Here is a 7,488-nt window from a genome sequence, read left to right on the forward strand (position 1 = left end):
CTTCCTGTTGTTGTTGTAGATTGTGAACGTTTTTGAGAAGATTTTGCAGAAATATTATTTTTATAGGAAGGAAGCAAATTAACAAAGCACTGATGCGATATTACATACTGAAATATATTATGCAGCAACTGAAAGCTGTATTATATTGTCCTTTCTTATAACATGCCTATTATAAGAATATTTATAGAAGCAAGGCATATTGGGCTACTCATTCATTTTATATTTATTGAGTGCTTACTGTATATCTGGCTCTTAATATATGCAGGGAATAAGGCAGATAGGGTTCCTGCTTTTTTAGGTCTTATTCTGGTTAGGAGAAGTAAATAATGAGCATAAGATTTTAGTAAGACCTATGAAAAAAATACAAAGTGGTATCATAGAGAATAACTTTAGATGTAATGTTTAGCCAGGCTTCTCTGAGCAGGTGGCATTTCAGCTGAGATCTGAATGACAATAAGCCAGCTATGAGAAGATCTAGGCAGAAGGGACATAATTGCAGAGATTTTAAAGCAGGAAGAAACTGGCCTCCAGGCTCAGCCCTTGCTGTTTATCCTCCAGCTGCTGCTGCTGGAAGAAAACAGAGGCTGTGTGGCTAGAATGTAGTTGAGGAAGGGAGGGTTTCACATGAGATTTGGGAGACACAGGAACAGATAGCAGGGCCTTGTAAGCCTTGGGACACATTTATATTTTATTCTAAATACAATGGAATTTTACTCAATGACAGAGTGACATGATCTGATTTGTCATTTAAAAAAGATTATGCCAGCTCTTTTGTGAAGATTGGATAGTAGGGAGGCATGGAATGGAAGTAATGGGACTTTAGAAAACTTGCATATTTTGGGTAGTGTAAGAGATTGGAAGGGGCAGATGGGAGATATGTTTTGAAGGTAACAGAACCTGGATCCATGGGATGTTGAAGAGTGGGGTAGAGAAGGAACTAGAGTGATCAGGAATTAGTAGTTCATTTGGGGCTTGAGTATCTAGTTGTATGGCCAAATTATGTACTGAGATGGAAAAACCTCTAGGAGGAACAGGATTTTGCTTTGGCGGGGGGAGTCAGTAATTTGTTCAGGCTTATATTTGAATGGCCAGTTGGTAATCTTAGTAGAGATTTTGAGTAGATAGATGAGAGTCTGCAGCTCAGGGAAGAGGTCTCATTGAACGTATAAATATAGGAGTGTAACCTACAGACTATATTTAAAGCCATGGTACTGGATGAACTTGCTTTGCTATATGGTATAGATGGAGAGGAGGACCTAGAATTGAATCCTAAGTGTGCCAACATTTAATGGCCTGGTGAAGAAAGGAGATTTTAAAAGACTGCAAAAAAGTCACTGCAGTTGGAAAAAGCAACAATAAAAAAAAAAATGGAAAATACAGTGTCATGGAAATCCAGGGAAGAAAGTGTTTCAGAAGGAACAAAGAAGCTTCTCTGGGATTTGACCTTATGGAGGTTAGTGACAAAAGTCATAGGTACTGGAGAAAGTTGAAATAATGAATGTAACATGGAGAAGTTGAAATCCTCCTGCGGTCAGCACTGTTGAAGTTTCACTGTGAAGGGAAATGGAGCAGTAACTGAAGGAGATCAAAGAAGTTTTGAGGTTTGGGTGGGGAGTGGGGGTAGGGAAGGGAGCACGTTTGTTTTCCAGGTAGAGATACAGGTGCCAGAACATGTTTCCCAGGTTGGTTACTGAGGACGATCCAGCAGGGAGAGAAAAATCCCTTCAGGGTATGGGACACTCCTTTCTTGCGCTTGGTCCACAGGAATGAAAACCTATCTGCTCTGCCCCTCCCCTTCAGTCCCTTTGGTGGGGGTAAAGGTTATGTTTTTATTGGGGAAAAACATGTGAGGGTGATAAGAGATAATGCAGAACTTTAAATGTTCCCATTGTATGAAAACCTGCCTCTGTTGTCTTGACCTCCGTAGGACTTCAGAGCCAACATGGTGGTCTTGCTTGCTGCCATTTTTTGCTTCATTGCCTCCGTAACTGCTTAATCGGCCTTGTTCCTTAACCCATCCATTAAGCCTCTGCCAGAGTAATGCTTTCTAAAGCACAGCTGCTGCCCCTGCCTAAAACCCTTCAGCAGTTTCTCAAAGCCTTAGGGTAGAGTTCAGAACTCCTGGTTGCACGGTTCCACTCGTCTCTGCAGTTTCCCCAGCTCATTACTACTGCCTGAGTGCATCGTGCTGTTTCACATGTCCTTTCCTTTGCATGAGCTGCACCTCTTAGAATGCCACGCCTCACTTTAGATTGCCCCAGCGCCCAGGAGACCCCTCTGGCACCTTACCCTGCTTCCGTAGGAGTTTTTCAGCTTGTTCCCTGGGTTTCCACTCTGACAGAGGTAAGTTGTTTTTTTTTTTTTTAACCACTTGTCTGTGCATTTTTTTGAGGATAGGAACGTGTGTTTCACTCAGGTCTGAATCTCCATTGCTTAATTAGCACTTGACATACGGTAGGTTTGAATATTTAATGAATTGATGAGTAAAAATATCTAAATTTACATAAGAGAACAGTTAGGCTTGAAAGAAAAAAGTCTGCTAATTCCTCTAAGGCATTATCTCATATTTAAAATACTGTTTTATCAACAATGTGATATTTGTATTAAAATTTGAAGAGTTTAAGTTTTATGCAATATAAACCAATAAGGTATGAAATAAAAAGAGACAGATTGGTAGCGAAGACCATATCCCACCCCAGTGCTGGCTTAAGTGCCCTCCATCTCCATCCCCCAACACCCTTTTCACTTCATTTTCCCTGCTTTTTCTTCTATCACAGGAATAATTATCCTAATTGCAAGTTTTGCTTCATACTTCTACAAGGTCAACTTTATTTGGAGTTATACATGAAAATAGTTATCCCAAATGAAATAATTCATTGGCTTCGGTGGAAGATTGTTTTCCAGGTTATTCTTCTCTGCCCCTTACTCACTCCAACTCCATTCAATAAAAAGGTCATATAGTTTATGGAGCTAAAAAAGAAAAACATAAACAGTTGATTGTTAATAATTATTGTTTCTACATTAATTTTTGCCTTTAATATTTCAAGAAAACATTGAACTTAATTTTCTGGGACACCTGAACATCCTGCATAAGTGTATTGAGTACAGTCATGTGCCACTTAACCAATGGGGATACATTCTGAGAAAGGTGTCATTTGGTAATTTCGTCGGTGTGTGAACATCGTAGAGTGCACTTACACAGACCAAGGTGGTAAAACTTACTACTGTAATTGTGCATACTATACTTTGGTATGACTAGCAGCACAGTAGGTTTGTTTACACCATCATAACCACAAACGTGAGTAGTGCATTGTGCTACAATGTTAAGACAGCTACTGTATCACTAGGTGGTCCCATTATAATCTTATGGGACCATTGTCATATGTAGTCCATCGTTGATGGAAATATCATCATGCCACACATGACTGTACATTTTATATATAAGTAAACTGAATTTGTGGGCCTGTTTTCCTTTCTGAGAATGTTTTTTAAGTAATTAGGGCTAACCAGGCCTAGAGGGCTAAATGGGAGATTTCTCCTAACCCTTCAAAAAACATATTTAAAACTTATTTAACCCTTTTCCTATTTAGAAAAAGAAAATGCAGATCGCTGCCAGCATTAATTTAACATCAGGCATAGGAATGCTACGTTTTCTAGGATTCAGCATTTTTAGTGATCGAGAATTACTATATTTTATAAATGGAAATACCACTACTAAACAGAATGCTATAAATAGAATGTTGTCATTTGTTTCGATATACTAGAGCGATGTGAAAATAATAAAAGCGAGATGTTTTGTGACAAACTTTGGGGATAAAGTTAGGACTATAACTGTGACTTATCTCGGGGTGAACGCTGAAACTGCAGGTGCCACTGGCAAGTATTCTTGGGGCAAGAGGGAAATGGGTTAAAAAAAGAAATGGAAATTAATGATATTTGAAATTATTCTGCTTTGGGCAAATAATAATATGCCATTTGCTCATACTTGGTTTATCAGTGTTTCAAAACTAAAGCATTTTTTAGTGATTTGTCTTTAGAGAAGGGTAGCACTTCCTGATGACATATCAAAATTGGAGAAAACATGAATAGTTTGAAAATAAAATGACTATTTGCCCTTAAAAAATTTCAAGGCTGACTCCATGGTGCCTGAATGTTATATTTGTAATCGACTTTTTTTAATCTCTCTGAGTTTTTGGCTTTTGCTTCTTGGCTCCAAGAATAAGCACAGGCTGATATTAGATAGCCATGCATCGTTAGAGATAGCATTTGACTGCATGTGATAGAAATCCAACTCTAATCACTTAGCCAAATACAAGCTTATTTCTCTCCCATAACAAATCCAAAGAGGGATAAACCAGGGCTGGTGCAGTGATTTCTGGATATTATCCATTACCCCATCTCCTCAATTTTTACTGCTCTGCCATCTTTAACATGTTTTTGTTCTTAGGTACCATCAAGGCCTAGACCTTTACTAAGTAAGAAGATGGGACAAGACTGAAAGGCAAAAGGCATGAGTTAATGGAGTCCTTCTTATGAAGAGTCTATTAACTTTCCCATAATATACTTCCAAACTAACATCTTATTGCCCAGAACTATATAGAGCACATGGGCACTTATAGCTGTTAGGCATCTTGGAAAACTAAGTTTTGTTGGTGTTTTTCTAACAGTTTTATTGAGATAGTAATTTACATATCACCCATTTAATGTGTACAATTCAGTGATTTTCAGTATATTCACAGAGTTATGCAACTGTTACCACAATTGAATTAATTTTTACCATCCCTGAAAGAAACCCCACACCCATAGCAGTCACTCCTAATTCCATTCTATCCCTAGTCAGCTACTAATCTACTTTCTGTCTTTCTAGGTTTACCTATTCTGGACATGTCATATAAATGGAATCATACGAAATGTAGTCTTTTCTGTCTGGCTTCTTTCACTTAGCATAATGTTTTAGGGTTCATTCTTGTACCGCATATTAATATTTTATTTCTTTCTATTGCCAAATAATATTCCATTGTATGGATATATACTGTTCATTTGTCAGTTTATGCACATTTAAGGAAATTGAGTTTTTACTTGAGCACATTCTTACCATTAACAAAATTGGGCTTCCCTTGTTAAGGAAGTAGGGGTGACTGTTGGTGGGCAGCTAAGCAGTGTCTGCTTCTGTGCAGAAATGGGATAATGAATTGGAATCTGGCCTCCTTTAATGTTTAATGCTTCAAAAGTTCTCTCAGAGACAAGAGGAAGTACAGTGATTGTGGAGACTTACTGAACATAGAGAGTATCCAGTTTGATTTTAGATTGGCAAGTACTGCCTTTATTTGAGAATAAAGGAGAAAGCCTTTTTAGCCTCTAAGTCTATGTTCAGAAAACCTGCTATTCCAGTATGGTTGCTGTTACTTTGGCCTCAGACCCTACTGTTTTCCATCACTCCATTATTCTGCTACCACTTTATAGATTTGGGCTTGCAAGGATATTTATGTTCTTAGTGTTTGGCCTGACGTATTTCTCCTTGGGTGCCTTTTTTCTAGCTTCATGGTCTATCTATATATGGCCTTTGGAAGTAAGCCAGAAATTGGCTATATGTCTTCATAAAAATTCTTATTAAAAGAACTTACATAAACATTTATTTATTCATTTACTGCTAGATTGCATGAATTTATTGGACTACCTTTATATTACCTTTATTTAGACAATATTTGCATTCATGTAAGGTTCGTTAATTTTTGTATTGAAACTGGCCACATCATTGCATAATATACATCCAAAGAACACTTTAGAATTTGTCTACATAACTCAGAGAACAGGATAATATGGAGACTGGTGGACTTGAGGAGGAATTGGTTATGGGTCCTGGCTCCAGAAAAGCACCAAGTTATTTAATATTCTGAATAAAGTTTCTCTTACTCTGACTTTGCTCAGGCCATGTAGGTTTGACTTGACCTTAGTCTTTTCATCAGGAAGTGCAGTGTTTTGATAATTCTGTAGTTTAAGTTTTGTATTGGAATCTCTAGGCAGTGTCTTTTTGGCCTTTGTTTTTTTTTCTTCCTGAGAAAGACTCACAGATGACTTAGCAGAAAGAAGGGCAGTTTTATTTGACTTGATAGACATTCTTGGTCAGTGAAGCAGACTCTTGTCTTGTGGTAAGTACTCCCTAGGGTTTTTCGTGCCCCTAGAAGGCAGGAAAAGGAAGACAGGCTGCAGCCTGGAGCTGCTGGGCTTTGTGGAAACCTGGGGCTGGCTTAGCCTTGAGGGCCTTCCACTGTCTCCACCTTCCTCTGGCCACTTGGGACTTCTTCCTGTTTTTTTGCATCCTTTCATTGCTAGCCTCCCAGTCTGGCTCATGTATCATATATCCCCCTTAAAGGAACCTCATTCCCTTTCCACAGATTGTAACATTTCAAGTGCATTTAAACAATATAATAAGATTTAAAAGTAGCTATAAAGATTTTTTTCCCAGTGATCTTAGCATAGTATCGTATTTTAGAACTAAAAGGAGGGGTGTAGCGTAACTCTTTTATTTTACAAATAAGGAAACTGACTTCAGTATTACTTCCTAGACACAAGATGAAAAATAGACTTGCTCTTATGTTGGTGATTTTTAAGGAGGTGGATGTTCTTTCCCAGGAAGGGGAATTAATATATTGGAGTAGTCACTAATGCTCCAAAAGTGGGCATTTTAATATATACCTGTCAAATTTGTGAATGTCGACTTTATTTTTTTACATCTTTGGGCAGTTTGGTATTATTGGAGCATAGTGTTCAAGGCAGAGAGTGGCAAGAGAGAATATTCCAGAGATGACAGATGTGTCATAAAAGGCCTAACATATTGAAAGATTTAGACTTTGCTCTGTAGGTAATGGAGATTCAGTGGAAGGCTTCCATCTGGTAGTGGTATGGTCACATTTGTTTTAGCAATATTACTGATAGGTGGCTTTTGCTTACTATATACCAGACATTGTGCTAGTTGCTGTACTTGCATTATCTCATTTAATCCTCACATACCTGTTAAGTAGTATTGTCCTCATTTTCATTTTAAAGTTGAGGAAAGGGAGGCTGAGATAGGTTGCACAAGTAGCACATAGTGGATCTGTTATTTTAATCCAGGGAGTCTGAACAGAGCACAGAGAAGACACTTATGCTGTTGAGATATGAGGAGAGGACTGCAAGAGTGGGTGAGGTGTGGGAGACCCTACTGGGTGGTCTCAGCATTTGTACTGCATAAGAGATTGGCTAGACCTCTTAAACACCATGAGAGTTTGAAGCCTTTGCAGGGGGGAATTTGCAAGGGGGCTGAACAAGATCAAATGAAAATGGAACTGCTGAGGTTGGTTATGGCATTTTTCTCCATGAATTTCACTATAGGAGAATCTGCTGTAACAAGGAATGGATTTCATAAGGTAAATGGTTATTTCTCTCACATCGCAATCCAAAGGGAGGAGGCTCAGGCTAGTGGAATGGCTTAATTTCTAGAACCACTCA

The sequence above is a fragment of the Pteropus alecto genome, unplaced genomic scaffold (genome assembly GCF_000325575.1).
Source record: "Pteropus alecto unplaced genomic scaffold, ASM32557v1 scaffold92, whole genome shotgun sequence".
NCBI classification, from domain to species: Eukaryota; Metazoa; Chordata; class Mammalia; order Chiroptera; family Pteropodidae; genus Pteropus; species Pteropus alecto.